We start from the raw sequence: 17,121 nt of genomic DNA, 5'->3' as shown, positions 1-17,121 counted from the left end.
CCTCCTCAGTGACCCATTCATAACAGGGGACAGTCATGCTGACTAGTGCATCATCTGCACTCGCCATCCGCGTGGAATCATCGAAGGCACGCAAAACGAGGCAGATGTCCTTCATAGAGGCCCACTCAGTGGGGCTGAAGTGTGACCGGCGCACAGTGCGACTTGTTTGCGCCTGATGCAGCTGGTACTCCATTACTGCTGCCTGCTGCTCACACAACCGCTCCAACATATGTAACGTTGAATTCCACCTGGTGGGTAGGTCACATATGATGCGATGTTCCGGAAGGCGTAATCGGCGCTGCAGAGCTGCAATGCGCAATCTTGCCGTGCTGGAACGCCGCAAGTGAGCGCACTCTATGCGGACCTTGTGCAGCAGTGCATCAAGATCTGGATTGTCCCTCAGAAAGCTCTGCACGACCAAGTTGAGCACATGTGCCAGACATGGGATGTGAGTGAGGTTGCCTAGGCCCAAAGCTGCCGCCAGATTTCGGCTATTGCCACACATTACCAAGCCTGGCTGGAGATTCACTGGCAGAAACCCCACGTCGCCCTCCTGCTTGATGGCATTCCAGAGTTCCTGCGCTGTGTGGCTTCGATTCCCCAAAGAAATTAATTTCAGTACGGCCTGTTGACGTTTGGCCACGGCTGTACTCAAATCGGTCGTAACAGGCTCCTGTAGCGCTGATTCTGAGGAACGGGAGTATGAGGAGAAGTCAATGTGTACAGACTGGATTCCTGCAATCCTTGGAGTTGGCAGAACACATACAGCACCACTCTCAAGATCTGTACCCGGCTTCACAACATTGACCCAATGGGCAGTGAGGGAAAGGTATTGTCCCTGTTCATGGGTACTGGTCCACGCATCGGTGGTCAGGTGGACCTTGCTACTGACGGCGTTTAGTAGCGCATGTTTAATTTTTCCCTCCACATGCTTTTGCAGGGCAGGGACAGCTTGACTGCTGAAATAAAAGCGGCTGGGCACAGTGTATTGTGGGACTGCCAATGCCATGAAGTTCCGGAAGGTGTCAGACTGCACCAGCCTGAATGAGAGCATTTCCAGGGCCAGTAATTTGGCAATGACAGCATTCAGAGCCTGTGCTCGGGGATGGTTTGCCGAGTATGGCCGCCTTTTCTCCCATGCCTGTGCTACTGATGGCTGTAGAGTGGCCAGGGAGTGTGAGGATGAATGGGAACGTGGTGCTGTGGGTGGAATGTCACTGGGTCTCTGGACAACAGTGCCAGAGGTTCTTCCATGGCGATCCTGTGAGGAAGCCGAATCAGCTGTGTGTGAGCTGGAGGAAGAAGCTACAACACGAGCTGAAGAGGTGGTAGGTGGTGCTGTAGGTTGGCCTACGTCTTCAGTGTGTCTTTGTAACTCCACCACGTGCTTGGTCCGCACATGTTTCCACATATTTGTGGTATTGAGGTTGCTGACACTTTTCCCTCTTTTGACTTTCTGATGACACAGCTTGCATTTGACAAAGCAAATGTCATCTGAAACTGTGTCAAAAAAGGACCACGCACTGCAAGTCTTGGGAGCGCCCGTTTAGGCTTTTGGAAGAGGAATGCTCCTAACAGGTGCCGAAGTGGAGGCTATAGGCAACCAAGTCTGCCCCCTCCCTCTCCCTCCTGTTTTGGCCGTTTGGGGAATCTCTTCCTCAGAGTTGCTCCCACCACCTTCCTGTTCCTCACGCCACGATGGGTCAAGGACCTCATCATCTACACTCCCCTCTTCAAACACCTGCTTCTCCTGGGTAGTCTCGCCAGCACCGTACGCACCAGAAAGTGGCACCTGAGTCTTGTCATCATCTGATGTGTACTGAGGTGTGCTGACCATAGGCACTGGCCCACCTGCCTCTTCAGATTCAGAGGGACAAAGCAGTTGTGCATCACTGCATACTCCCTCTTCTTCACATTCTTGAATGCTGCTTGGCTGGCCCCCTCTTTCCAAGCCAACAGATTCAGATAACAGAAGTAGAGACTGTGATGGCTCCTGTACAGGGCTCTCTGACTGCCTGGGCAATTTGGCAGGTGGTGAAGAGACAGATGGTTGCTCTTCAGTGTTCTGGCCCTGAGAGGATGTGGAAGTCATTGAAGTCGATGCGTTAGCTGCCATCCATCCAACAACGGCTTCAGTTTGTTCCTCCCGCAGCAGTGGGGTACGGCGAGGTCCTACAAAGCTGCGCATAGAGGACTGTTGCCTGGTAAAACTGGGGGATGCTGACTCACTGGTGCCCGCAGCAGGCACAGAATCCCCACGTCCTCTCCCTGCAGAATCCCCACGTCCTCTCCCTGCAGAATCCCCATGCCCACGTGCCTTACTCCCTGCCTTCTTCATCTTGGTAGACTGATAAAGATAGGCAGAAAAGTACAAAGGGGGGGCTTAGTGTGCTTATTCCTGAACAGCTGCTAACAGGTATAAGAAACACTAATTTTATAAAGTGTGTGGACTACACTTTAATATGAGCTAATGTGGCCTACACAACTGTCAAATGGAGTGTTTGGTGAACTTTATTTTGTTTTGTTTTTTTCAAAAAAACAAAAAGGATGTGACCAAAGATTTGAAAGCGATAGTATCACAAACTTTTTGGAGCTATTACAATGCAGGAAGTTAACCTACAATGCAAAAGATGAGGCTCCAAAAAATAGGGTAATACTAATCTGGCTGCTGATGAAGGGCACAAGCCAGAAAAAAGGCTCCTCTATCTACTCCTATATAGTGTTTGCAACCAACCAATGTAGATGGATACAGATGGATGCACACTAATAGGAGAATGAAAAATGAGCTGCAATAAAAGAAAAATATGTATGAGGCAGTGACGCGCGCTGAGCGGCCTACAACCAGACGTAGCTGCAGGACACACTACAGCGTGAGCTGCACTCACACACAGAGACCTCTCAGACAGCCGTGAACAGTGCAGATAACTGGGCACTAGCACTGAAAGGCTGCAGAAAGGCTCCGCTGTCTACTCCTATAGCGTTTGCAACCAACGTATATGGATACGGATGGATGCACACTAAAAGGAGAATGAAAAATGAGCAGCAATAAAAGAAAAATATGTATGAGGCAGTGACGCACGCTGAGCATCCTACAACCAGATGTGGCTGCAGGACACACTACACAGCGTGAGCTGCACTCACACAGACCTTGCAGACAGCTGTGAACACTGCTGCAAGGCAAAAGAAAGCTACAGTGGTTGATTATGTAGCCTGGGTAAAGCACAATATGATTTGGAAAATCGCTATCTCTAACTGTCCCTCAGAGTCTTGAACAGAAGCCTGTCCCTAACTGAATTCACAGCAGAGTGAACCCAAAATAGCGGCGGCTTTTATACTGCATCATGACATCATTTCAGCAGCCAATCACAGCCATGCCATTACTTAACATGCCTACATGCCTAACAGGATGTGCCCACACTTCTGAGGATTGTCATTGGCTGAATCAAATCAAACTGGCTCATAGCATTATGGGAACTTCCGATTCCGGTATTCGATATGCTAAAAGTATCGGAATTCCGATACCGCGAATATCGGCCGATACCCGATATTTGCGGTATCGGAATGCTCAACACTAGCCATGAGGTAACCCGAACAGGGGGATATAACTGTGAGGCTAGAGAGCCTGTGTGCTGGACATTGCACAACCTGTGTGACCACAGGATAAGCGGAGTGAAGCTCTGTCATGGACGCTATACTGTTTATATGAACTTTCTGTTGCTGTTGCTTTGGTTTATGCTGCATAATAAACCAAATGGGCTGAGTTATGTTAAGAAACCTGTGCCGGATGTGATTTATCGGCTGCCTAGCGAGTATCCCCTACCTTAATGACAAGCGCTACCTTACAATATATACACATATATGTGTATGTGCCAACCAGATACTCTCATTAATAAAATGGTACATAAAGAGTTAAATGAAAGACACACACACGAAATATGCGTGAAATGTAACATCTGTTTATTTTTCAAAAAAATTTTTTAAAAATTGCCTGGACTCCCGCATAATTTTCATAACCAGCAGAGGGAAAGCCGATGGCTCAGGACTGATGTTAATATTCTAAGAAGGAGCCAAAAACCATAAAGGTTCCCAGGCTATTAATATCAGCTCACAGATGTTTCCTTAGCCTTTACTGGCTAGTTTACAGGGCAGCCCCAGAAAAAAAATGACATGGTGTCATGGTCCAGTCCGGAGTTTATCTTCTGCTGTCTTCACTCCGGACTGGTCATGCAGGGGTTAATCTCCTCAGCCTCGTTCTGGAGCTAGCTGGGCTATTGAAATCCCTCACAGCCTGCTGATGAGTGTTAGTGATAGCTCAAGCTTGCAGTTTAGAGCCGCAGACCCTTGTACCCTGGTGATCCTCCTGCCTTTGACTGATATTTACGTGTATGACCTGGACTGATTTCTGACCCCGTCTCTTGGTATTCGTCTCTGCTGTTACGTTCCCTCTCTGGCATCTGACTCCCTGGCTTGTACCCCGACCACGTATTTCGTCTCACGTTTTGGACCCTGTGCTCATGTTCTGGCTTTCTGACTCTCGGCTTTGGTATTTTGACTACGTGTATTGCTGCTCCTTCTGGTACGTCTGCTCCTGTTAGTTTCTGACTCGGTTCGTCTGACTATTCTCTCTCGTTACCTGTGGCACCTGTGCTGTTGCTCAGGGTTGCTGCTCTTAGTGTATAACCTCTCTTCCCTCACCAGCTCCCCCTGGTGGAGGTTTCACTACATTATCACTAACCTCACATTTAAACGGGATTTTGCATTTTTTTTCTTTGGCCATGGATCTGCTGCATAACTTGGCAGATCAAGTGTCCAGTTTGACGCAGATGGCGCAGGACTTTTCTGTGAATCATCAGTCCCTTGTCATGTCTCAGACCCTCTTACAGAAAGAACTGACTGAGACTATTAAGACCATGCAGGGAAACACCTCTCATATTGTTTGTCCACCAGGTGACTCTGTAGATGTTATTTTGCACTCTCCTGAACCCTCAGTTAAACTTCCTGACACATTTTCTGGTGAAAAAGATAAATTTCATATATTCAAGGAGAGTTGTAAATTATGGTTTTCTCTTAGACCCCGATCGTCTGGGGATGAGACTCAGCGGGTGGGGATTGTTAGCTCCTTACTTAGGGAGGGTCCCCAATCCTGGGCTTTTTCGTTGCCCCCTACTGCCCCTGAACGGATGTCGGTAGATAGGTTCTTTGAGGCCCTAGGACTTATCTATGACGAACCAGACCGTGTTAGGGTGGCAGAGGACACTATTTTGGGTCTGGGGCAAGGAAAGCACTCAGCCGAATGGTACAGCTCCGAATTCCGTCGATGGTCCACTGAGGTGTCCTGGGACGACTCTGCACTGAGATGTCTGTTCAGGAAGGGACTGTCAGATTGCTTGAAGGACGCTTTGGCTCTCCATCCACCTCCCAGTTCATTGGAGGAGGCGATGAGTCAGGCTATCCGTATGGATCGGAGACTGCGGGAGAGAGGTGTTACTCAGCGAGGGGTTCCGTTTTTCCCTGCTAACCCTGATGTTTTGCTTCCATCTGAACCTATGGAGGTGGGAGCCACCAACCCCCAGGAGAAAGAGAGGAGACGGCGACGTGATGGAAAATTGTGTTTTTACTGTGGAGATCCCGGACATTGGAAAAAAGACAGCCCCTCCTGTCCTCCGACTATCAAGCGGCTGAGTCTGGGTGATAATCGTGGAGGTCACCCAGACTCTCAGGTACTTTTTTCTTCCTTTTCAAGAGTACTACTAAAGGTGGAACTTGGTGTTGAGAACGGCTTTTTCCATACTTTGGCTTTTGTAGACTGTGGGTCATCCCTGAACCTGATTGACTCTAACCTGGTGGCTCGCTGTAGATTAGGGACAGTTAGGTTGGGGACTCCCTTAAAAATTGTGGCTATTGATTCTACACCCCTCTCTAAGGATGGTCTCCATTTCAGTTCTAAAGAATTTACCCTCAGGGTGGGGGCCCTACACCAGGAGCGCATGTCATGCTTTGTTTTTGATAACCTCCCTGCTGGCCTGGTGTTAGGGTTTCCCTGGTTGCAACGGCATAACCCAGTTATTAATGGGGGTCCCGGGATATTGTTAAATGGGGACCTGGGTGTTCTGAAAATTGTCTTGCTACTGTGTCTATGTCATCCGTCAACCTGGAGGGTATTCCGGAGTACCTAAAGGGTTATAAGGATGTGTTCTCTGAAAAGGAGGCTGAGGTTCTACCACCACACCGCCCATTCGATTGTGCCGTGGATCTTGTTCCCGGTGCCAAATTGCCCAAAGCCCGGCTGTACAATCTCTCAGGCCCTGAGCGGGCTGCTATGAAGGAGTATATCTCTGAGAGCCTCCATAAAGGGCATATATGGCCATCTGTCTCTCCCATGGCAGCGGGGTTCTTTTTTGTAAAAAAGAAGGATGGTGGTTTACGCCCATGCCTCGATTTTCGAGAACTGAATAAAATAACCATAAGAAACGCCTACCCTCTCCCACTGATACCTGATTTGTACAATCAATTGTCGGGGGCCAGGTGGTTCTCTAAGTTGGACCTCAGGGGAGCATACAATCTCATCCGTATGCGGGAGGGGGATGAATGGAAAACGGCGTTTCTCACCTCTGAGGGTCTGTTTGAAAATTTGGTTACGCCCTTCGGTTTGACTACCGCACCAGCGGTATTCCAGAATTTCATTAACCATGTTTTTTCTGATTTTATTGGATGTTTTGTAGTTGTTTATCTTGACGATATACTTATATATTCTTCTGATAGACAAAGTCATATGGGTCATCTTCATGCGGTTCTCCAGAGGCTCAGGGAGAACTCACTCTTTGCCAAATTGGAGAAGTGTTCATTTTTTACTCAAGAAGTGTCCTTTCTAGGGGTCATCCTGTCCTCTGAGGGGTTTCGTATGGACCCTAGGAAGGTACAGGCTATTGTGGATTGGGTGCAACCCAGAGATCTCAAGGGTCTTCAGCGATTTCTGGGTTTCGCCAATTATTATAGAAAATTCATCAAGGGGTTCTCTCTCAAGTGGTCAAACCCCTCACTGATCTCACCCAAAAGGGAGCGGATCTTAAAAACTGGTCAGCTCCAGCTGTGGCGGCGTTTTCTTTGTTAAAAGAACGTTTCATGACTGCTCCGGTACTGGTGCAACCTGACTTGTCTAAACCATTCATCGTAGAAGTGGATGCCTCTGAGGTGGGAGTGGGGGCTGTGTTGTCCCAGGGGCCCACCACATTAACTAACTTAAGACCCTGTGCCTTCTTTTCTAAAAAAATTTTCCTCTGCTGAAAGGAATTATGATGTGGGTAACCGAGAGTTGTTGGCCATTAAATTGGCTTTTGAAGAATGGAGGCATTTTTTGGAGGGGGCTGTCCATCGTATCACTGTCATTACAGATCATAAGAATCTGTCTTACATCGAATCCGCCAAACATCTGACTCCGAGACAGGCAAGGTGGTCACTTTTTTTTTCCCGATTTCAGTTTTCCATCACTTTCAGACCAGGTTCCAAGAATGTGAAGGCGGATGCCTTGTCTCGCAGCGTAGATCCGGTATCACCTCCGGCGCCTCCTTCCGCCATTCTTCAGCGTGGGGTGGTGGTGGCTTTGGTGTCTCAGAGATTGGAGCAGGAGATTCGTGAGGCCCAATCTCTTGCTCCCCCATCCATACCTGAAAATAAGCTCTTTGTGCCTGTCGAGTATCGGTTAAGAGTGCTTCGGGAGTTCCACGACTCAGCTCTGAGTGGGCATCCAGGAATCTCGGCCACTCGTAAAGCCATCACTAGGCTGTTCTGGTGGCCCTCGTTGACTTCTGACGTCACTGGTTTTGTGTCCTCCTGTGAAACTTGTGCCCGCGCTAAAGCCTCCCACAACCAGCCGGCCGGGGAATTGGTGCCACTGCTAATTCCGGATAGACCGTGGACTCACCTGTCCATGGATTTTATCACCGATCTCCCACCCTCTAATGGCAAAACCGTGATCTGGGTAGTTGTGGATAGGTTCAGCAAACAAGCACATTTTGTACCCTTAACGGGCCTTCCTAATGCTGAGACTCTATCTAAGCTATTCATTGAGCATGTGATTCGGTTGCATGGTGTGCCTGTCAGTGTGGTGTCTGATAGAGGGGTGCAACTCGTGTCAAAATTCTGGAGAGCTTTTTGTAAAAGGCTGGGCATCAGTCTGACCTTTTCATCGGCCTACCATCCCGAGACCAATGGTCAGACTGAAAGGACCAATCAGTCATTAGAGCAGATCCTGCGGTGTCTTGTCACATCCAGACAGGATGATTGGTGCTCTATGATACCTATGGCGGAATTCGCCTTCAATAATCGTGTCAGTCTACTGGTACTTCTCCTTTCTTCTGCAACTATGGGTTTCACCCTCATTTTGGTGAATTCTCCAGACTACATTCGGAGTGTCCAGGGGCTGATTCAGCCTTTTTGCGGTTGGAGGAGGTTTGGAGGGAAGTTCAGAGAAACATTGGGGAGGCTCAGGGCAAATATAAGTTTTTTGCAGATAAACGACGCTCGGTGGGGCCGACTTATCAGGTGGGGGATAAGGTATGGTTATCCACCAAAAACATAAGGCTGAGAATTCCCTCTGCTAAGTTGGGTCCCAAGTTTATTGGTCCGTATGAGATTTTAGAGGTGACTAATCCTGTGGTCTTTCGCCTGCGGTTGCCTCCGTCATTACGGATTCCTAATGTGTTCCATAAAGCCCTTCTGAAGCCGTCGGTGCCTTTTTCTGACGAGTCTCCCTCGCACCCGCCGCCTGTTATGGTAGATGGGCAGACCGAGTACGAGGTGGAACAGGTGGTGGATTCTCGTATGCTCCGTCGTTCACTTCAGTACTTGGTCCATTGGAAAGGATACGGTCCTGAGGATCGGTCATGGGTGCCGGCGCATTCGGTCCATGCGGATCGGTTGGTCCGGGCCTTTCACACTCGTCATCCAGGGAAGCCTGGGGGTCCAGTGGCCCCCCATTGAGAGGGGGGTACTGTCATGGTCCAGTCCGGAGTTTATCTTCTGCTGTCTTCACTCCGGACTGGTCATGCAGGGGTTAATCTCCTCAGCCTCGTTCTGGAGCTAGCTGGGCTATTTAAATCACTCACAGCCTGCTGACCAGTGTTAGTGATAGCTCAAGCTTGCAGTTTAGAGCTGCTGACCCTTGTACCCTGGTGATCCTCCTGCCTTTGACTGATATTTACGTGTATGACCCGGACTGATTTCTGACCCCGTCTCTTGGTATTCGTCTCTGCTGTTACGTTCCCTCTCTGGCATCTGACTCCCTGGCTTGTACCCCGACCACGTATTTCATCTCACGTTTTGGACCCCGTGCTCATGTTCTGGCTTTCTGACTCTCGGCTTTGGTATTTTGACTACGTGTATTGCTGCTCCTTCTGGTACGTCTGCTCCTGTTAGTTTCTGACTCGGTTCGTCTGACTATTCTCTCTCGTTACCTGTGGCACCAGTGCTGTTGCTCAGGGTTGCTGCTCTTAGTGTATAACCTCTCTTCCCTCACCAGCTCCCCCTGGTGGAGGTTTCACTACACATGGAGTCCCCCTATAAAATCGAACCAACAAAGGCTAGGCAGACAGCTGTGGGCTCATATTAATAGTCTGGGAAGGGGCCATGTATATTGGCACCCCCCCAGGCTAAAAACATCAGCTCTCAGCCACCTCAGAAATGGTGCATCTTATATATGTGCCAATTCTGGCACTTAGCCTTGGTCTTCCCACTTGCCCTCTAGCGGTGGCAAGTGGGGTAATATTTGTGGGGTTGATGTTACCTTTGTATTGTTCGGTGATATCAAGCCCACGGATTAGTAATGGAGAAACATCTACAAGACACCTATCCATTTCTAATCCTATAGTTATATAGTAAACTAGCTGAAGAGCCCGGCGCTGCCTGGGCATAGTAACTAACTGTGGTTAGTTATAGCAAATTATAATTATCCTCCATTTCATAGTCCCGTGCCCATATACACATCATACATATTCTCCATCCCATAGTCCCATGCCCATATACCCATCATACATATCCTCCATCCCATAGTCCCGTGCCCATATACCCATCATACATATCCGCCATCCCATAGTCGAGTGCCCATATACCCATCGCACATCCTTCATCTTATAGTGCCATGCCCATATACCCATCATACATATCCTTCATCCCATAGTCCCGTGCCCATATACCCATCATACATATCCGCCATCCCATAGTCCAGTGCCCATATACCCATCATACATATCCTCCATCCCATAGTCCAGTGCCCATATACCCATCACACATCCTCCATCCCATAGTCCCATGCCCATATACATATCCGCCATCCTATAGTCCCGTGCCCATATACCCATCACACATCCTCCATCCCATAGGCCCGTTCCCATATACCCATCACACATATCCGCCATCCCATAGTCGAGTGCCCATATACCCATCACACATCCTTCATCTCATAGTCCCATGCCCATATACCCATCATACATGTCCTCCACCCCATAGTCCTGTGCTCATATACCCATCATACATATCCGCCATCCCATAGTCCCATGCCCATATACCCATCATACATATCCTCCATCCCATAGTCCAGTGCCCATATACTCATCACACATCCTCCATCCCATAGTCCCATGCCCATATACATATCCGCCATCCCATAGTCCCGTGCCCATATACCCATCACACATCCTCCATCCCATAGGCCCGTTCCCATATACCCATTATACATATCCTCCATCCCATAGTCCCATGTCCATATACCCATCATACATATCCTCCATCCCATAGTCCCGTGCCCATATACCCATCACACATCCTTCATCTCATAGTCCCATGCCCATATACCCATCATACATATCCTCCATCCCATAGTCCCGTGTCCATATACCCATCATACATATCCACCATCCCATAGTCCAGTGCCCATATACCCATCACACATCCTCCATCCCATAGTCAACCATTATGACATCATAATGAGCGGCGGGGCTTGCAATCTATGATGACATCAGCATCACCATGGCAACCATTATGACAACATAATGAGGGGTGGGGCTTGATACGCACACACTGTTTGCTCATTATGCAAATAGGGGCATTATGACATCATAATGAGGGGCGGGGCTTGACACGCACACACTTTTTCCCCCAGTATGTAGATAGGGGCAAAATTGTTTGGTGAATAGGAACGTGCGGGGTTAAAATTTCACCTCACAACATAGCTTAGGACGCTCTCGGGGACCAGACGTGTGACTGTGCCAAATTTTGTGGCTGTAGCTGCGACGGTGCGGATGCCTATCCCGGACATACTGTACATACATACATACATACATACATACATACATGCACACTTTGAGCTTTATATATTAGATAAAGACACAGCCAGAATAAAGTCCTTTAATTGAAATAATTGCACAAACTCCTTTATTGAATCTTAATTTACCATACTTACTGCATCACCTAATCCCAGACTCCCATGATCTCCTGCAACAAAAATAAAATAATAAACCAACATAAATACTCTCCTCGATGTAGTCCACTTATCGAGTGTCCCACGATGATCTCACGTGTAGAACAGTCACATCAGGAGATGTGACTGCTCTACCCAGCCTCCGGTGATACACTGACAGGAGATAATTGCTCCTACAGTGCATCACCGGGAGCTCACTGGAGTTCGTGCTCTCACTTATGGCACCGCTGCATGAGAATTTTCTCATGCAGTGGTGCCACAAGTGATAGCACAAACTCCGGTGAACTCTCATGGTGGCGCAGTGATACACTGACAGAAGGTAATCCTCCCGCAGTGTATCACCGAAGGCTGGGCAGAGCAGTCACATCTCCCAATGTGACTGTTCTACACGTGAGATCTTCGTGGGACACTCATTATTAAATGGACAATGGCGGAAAGGTAAGTATATGTTGGTTTATTATTTTATTTTTGTTGCAGGAGATGTGGGTGTCGGGGATTAGGTGTTTGGTGAGTATGAATGTTTTTTTTTTGTTTTACAATTGAACACAGTCGCTGGATGATGGGACTACTGTCCCATCATCAGCTCATGCTGTCACTGTTATATGTGACAGCAGACATAGCCGGATGGGAGTAATAGTCCCATCAGACGATGCCTGGCTATACACACAGATACCCGCAGAAACACACACGCAGACAAACACGCACATATTCTCCACTCCCGCTCACACATAGTCTTCACCCACACACATAGTCTCTGCCACACACTTTTCCTCCATCCTTTCTGCAGTGTTTTTGCCATGCATAAAATGCTGCAAATCAGTGCAGAATTTTCCACAGCATGTGCACACCAATTCTGGATTCCCATTGATTAATATTGCTTGAGCACCATTTGCGGATTTGGTGCAAAAGCATATAAAAGCAACCAGGGTGGTTTCATACATATTTGCAAATATGTTTCAATTTCTGAATATTCACATAAAAAAGTGATATCCTGAGAACCAGACACATTTCTAAATAATTTAAAATAATCATCAATAATTAAAAAAATTACCAGGTCTTACCAGGGTTTTGTAGACTAAAAGGGCCCGTGTCACAAAGTTTTTATTTCCACATCTGGGGCAGAGACCCGGACTCCAGCAATGTGTCACTTACTGTGCTGCTTGCTGTTATTTTTATAAAATCATTGTTTTCTCTGCTGCAGATTTAGCAGTTCTCTGAATGCTGAGTCCTGAATAACCCCTCCCACATTACTGATTGGCAGCTTTCTGCCCATGTACAGTGTATACAGAAAGCTGCCAATCAGTGGTGGGGATGGGGTTATACAAAGCTCATGAATATGGAGGACTACCTGGCAGCAGGTTTACTAGTCCTCTAGTGATAATCTTCTGCGGATTAACCCCTTAATGACCGGAGCTTTTTTTGGTTTTGCATTTTCGTTTTTCACTCCCCTTCTTCTGAGAGCCATAACTTTTTTATTTTTCCATCAATATGGCCATGTGAGGGCTTATTTTTTGCAGGACGAGTTGTACTTTTGAACAACATCATTGGTTTTAGCATGTCATGTACTCAAAAATGGGAAAAAAATTCCAAGTGCGGTGAAATTGCAAAAAAAGTGCAATCCCACAATTAAAACTGACCTGCCATTATAATTCTCCAGGTCATTACAAGTTCATAGACACCAAACATGTCTAGATTCTTTTTATCTAAGTGGTGAAAAAAAAATTCCAAATTTTGCTGAAAAAAAAAAAATTTATGCCATTTTTCTGATACCCGTAGCGTCTCCATTTCTCGTGATCTGGGGTTGGGTGCGGACTTATTTTTTGCATGCCGAGCTGATTTTTTTAAGGATATCATTTATGTGCAGATACGATCTTTTGATCGCCAGTTATTGCATCTTAGCGCAATGTAGCGGCAACCAAAAAATCGTAATTCTGGCGTTTCGATTATTATTTTTTTTTTTTTTTTACAGCTATGCTTTTTAGTTATTAAGTTAATCCTTTTATTTATTGATGATCGGGCGATTCTGAACGCGGTGATACCTTATATGTGTATGTGTGATTTTTTTTTTTTATTATTGTTTTATTTTGAATGGGGTGAAAGGGGGCTGTGATTTAAACTTTTATATTTTTTTTTTATTTTTTTCATTTTTTTTAAATTTTGGCATGCTTCAATAGCCTCCATGGGAGGCTAGAAGCATCCACAATTTGATCGGCTCTGCTACATATAGGCAATGAGCAGATCGCCTATATGTAGCAGAAATACAGTATTGCTATGAGCGCTGGCCACCAGGTGGCACTCATAGCAATGCCTCATCAACAACCATAGAGGTCTCTATGAGACCTCAAGTTGTTATGGCAATGCATTGCTGAGCCCCGATCATGTGACGGGGGTTGACAATACGTGTATTTACGGCCCGTGGCTGGAAGCACTGGTTAAATCCCGCTGTCAGTGTTTGACAGCGGTATTTAACTAGTTAATAGGCGCGGGTGGATCACGATTCCACCTGCGCCTATTGCAGGCACATGTCAGCTGTTCATAACAGCTGACATGTCCTGGCTTTGATGCGGACTCACCGCCTGAGCCCTCATCAAAGTGGGGGATCTGACCTTGGACGTACTATCCCGTTCTAGGTCAGAAAAGGGTTAAACAGTGATATTAACAAAATTACACTTTGCAGCTCAGTAAGTGACACCGCTGGAATCAGGTATGCTTTACAGTGCTGGGCACTAGGCTCAAAGGTGAGGCGGAAGAATATTTATTTTGTGCTGGTGAAGTACTTCTTTGCTGACTATGACAAAAGTAAAGTAGGTTGCAGCTGCTATGGCTCATTTGGGGAGGTGGTTTTACTAAGCAGTTGGTCAGGGTGAGCAGCAATGACTGGTTGCATTGATGCAGCGGACAGATGAGTTTGTATTCAGGCACCAGACTGTAGCAGAACTGGACGTACGTAGTTTCTGCACTGCAGAACTGTGGAGTGGAATTTTCAAGTAATGCACTGGAGACACATTGTAGTAGAGGACATAGTGGTAATACAAGGAATGCATGTGGAAGAAGCTTGTGAACCTAAAACTTAGGTAGTGGTATGCACGCCTGAGTAGCCTAGCAAGACTTGAGAAGTATCATAGTAACCTGACATATACAGAAGTAGTAAGAGCCAGTTGCGGCAGAGTGGAGGTACGTGGTCTAGTTCAGGAGCCAGGACAGGTAAGGACAGCTAGCTTTGAGCCTAATCCACTGCCCATTGTGTGTCAACCAATGTAACCAAAATAAAGCTATATCGAAAGTTAAATAACTCAAAACTCATCACCAACAATGCATATGACTGGGATCCTGGCTGTGCAGTCATGTTAACCTTAGCACTCTGGAAACTGGAAAATTTCCCAAAAAGGTGAGTGTCATTTTTTTTGCACGAACTCTGACAAAATGGGTCACTATCACTGGCAAATATTATAGTAACAAATGGCAACTTCTGTGTGTTATTAAGGAACAAAATTAAATAACAGTCAAATGGCTGATCATACTCAAAGAAAAGTTAAAGGGGTACTCCTATCACAACTATTTATGACATACTGAGGGGATTATACAAAAATATTATTATTATTATTATTTATATAGCACCATTAATTCCATGGTGCTGTACATTAGACGGGGTTACATCAAAATACAAATATCACTTACAGTATGTAAAACTAACAATGACAGACTGATACAGAGGGAAGTGTACCCTGCCCTTGAGGGTTTACATTCTACAAGATTATTCTGTCTCTGAGCTCCTTGGCCAGTTCCTTTGACCTCATGATTCTCATTTGGTCTGACATGCACTGTGAGCTGTGAGGTCTTACATAGACAGGTGTGTGTCTTTATAAATCAAGTCCTATCAGTTTAATTAATCCCTTCACCCCCAAGGGTGGTTTGCACGTTCATGACCGGGCCAATTTTTACAATTCTGACCACTGTACCTTTATGAGGTCATAACTCTGGAACGCTTCCATGGATCCTGGTGATTCTGACATTGTATTCTCGTGACATATTGTACTTCATGTTAGTGGTAAATTTCATTCAAATAACTTGCATTTATTTTTTTTCTTAGGAAGTTATAAGGGTTAAAAGTTGACCAGCGATTTCTCATTTTTACAACACCATTTTATTTTTACGGACCACATCACATTTGAAGCCACTTTGAGGGGTCTATATGATAGAAAATACCCAAAAGTGACACCATTCTAAAAACTGCACCCCTTAAGGTGCTCAAAACCACATTCAAGAAGTTTATTAACCCTTTAGGTGCGTCACAGGAATTTTTTTGAATATTTAAAAAAAAAATGAACATCTAACTTTTTTTCACAAAATAAATACTTCAGGTTCAATTTTTTTTATTTTACCAAGGGTTACAGGAGAAATTGGACTGCAAAAGTTATTGTGCAATTTGTCCTGAGTACGCTGATACCTGATATGTGGGGGGGAATGACTGTTTTGGCGCATGGCAGAGCTCAGAATGGAAGGAGCGCCGTTTGACTTTTTCAATGCAAAATTGTCTGGAATTCAGATCGGACGCCATGTCACGTTTGGAGAGTCCCTGATGTACCTAAACAGTGGAAACCCCCTACAAGTGACCCCATTTTGGAAACTAGACCCCCCCCAAGGAACTTATCTAGATATGTGGTGAGAACTTTGAACCCACAAGGGCTTTACAGAAGTTTATACCGTACAGTGGTACAATTAAAAAATCATATTTTTTCAACAAAAATGATCTTTTCACCCCAATTTTTATTTTCCCAAGGGTAACAGGACCCTAAAAGTTATTGTGCAATTTGTCCTGAGTACGCTGATACCCCGCATGTGGGGGTAAACCACTATTTGGGCGCATGGCAGAGCTCGGAAGGGAAGCAGCGCCATTTGACGTTTTTGGCTGGAATTGAGATCGGACATCATGTCGCGATTGGAAAACCCCTGATGTACCAAAACAGTGGAAACCCCCCCACAAATGACACCATTTTGGAAACTAGATCCCCTAAGGAACTTATCTAGATGTGTGGTGAGCACTTTGAACCCCCCCAGTGCTTCACAGAAGTTTATAACGCCCGGGCGTGAAAATAAAAAATTTGTATTTTTTCCACAAACATGATCTTTTAGTCACCATTTTTTTATCTTCCCAAGGGTACCAGGAGAAATTGGACCCCAAAAGTTGTTGTCCAATTTGTCCTGAGTATGCTGATACCCCATATGTGGGAGAAAACTACTGTATGGGCACACGTCGGGGCTCAGAAGGGAAGTAGTGACGTTTTGGAATGCAGACTTTGATGGAATGGTCTGCGGGTGTCATGTTGCCTTTGGAGAGCCCCTAATGTACCTGAACAGTGGAAACCCCCCACAAATGACCCCATTTTGAAAACTAGACCCCCTAAGGAACTTATCTAGATGTGAGGTGAGCACTTTGAACCCCCAAGGGCTTCACAGAAGTTTATAATGCCCGGGCATGAAAATAAAAAAATCGTATTTTTTCCACAAACATGATCAATTAGTCCCCAATTTTTTCATTTTCCCAAGGGTAACAGGAGAAATTGGACCCCAAAAGTTGTTGTCCAATTTGTCATGAGTACGCTGACACCCCATATGTGGGAGAAAACTACTGTATGGACACACGTCGG

The sequence above is a fragment of the Dendrobates tinctorius genome, unplaced genomic scaffold (assembly GCF_039654945.1).
Source record: "Dendrobates tinctorius isolate UK_male_01 unplaced genomic scaffold, ASM3965494v1 ptg000003l, whole genome shotgun sequence".
NCBI lineage: Eukaryota > Metazoa > Chordata > Amphibia > Anura > Dendrobatidae > Dendrobates > Dendrobates tinctorius.
The sequence above is the reverse complement of the archived record's forward strand: the minus strand, read 5'-3'. Positions refer to the sequence as shown.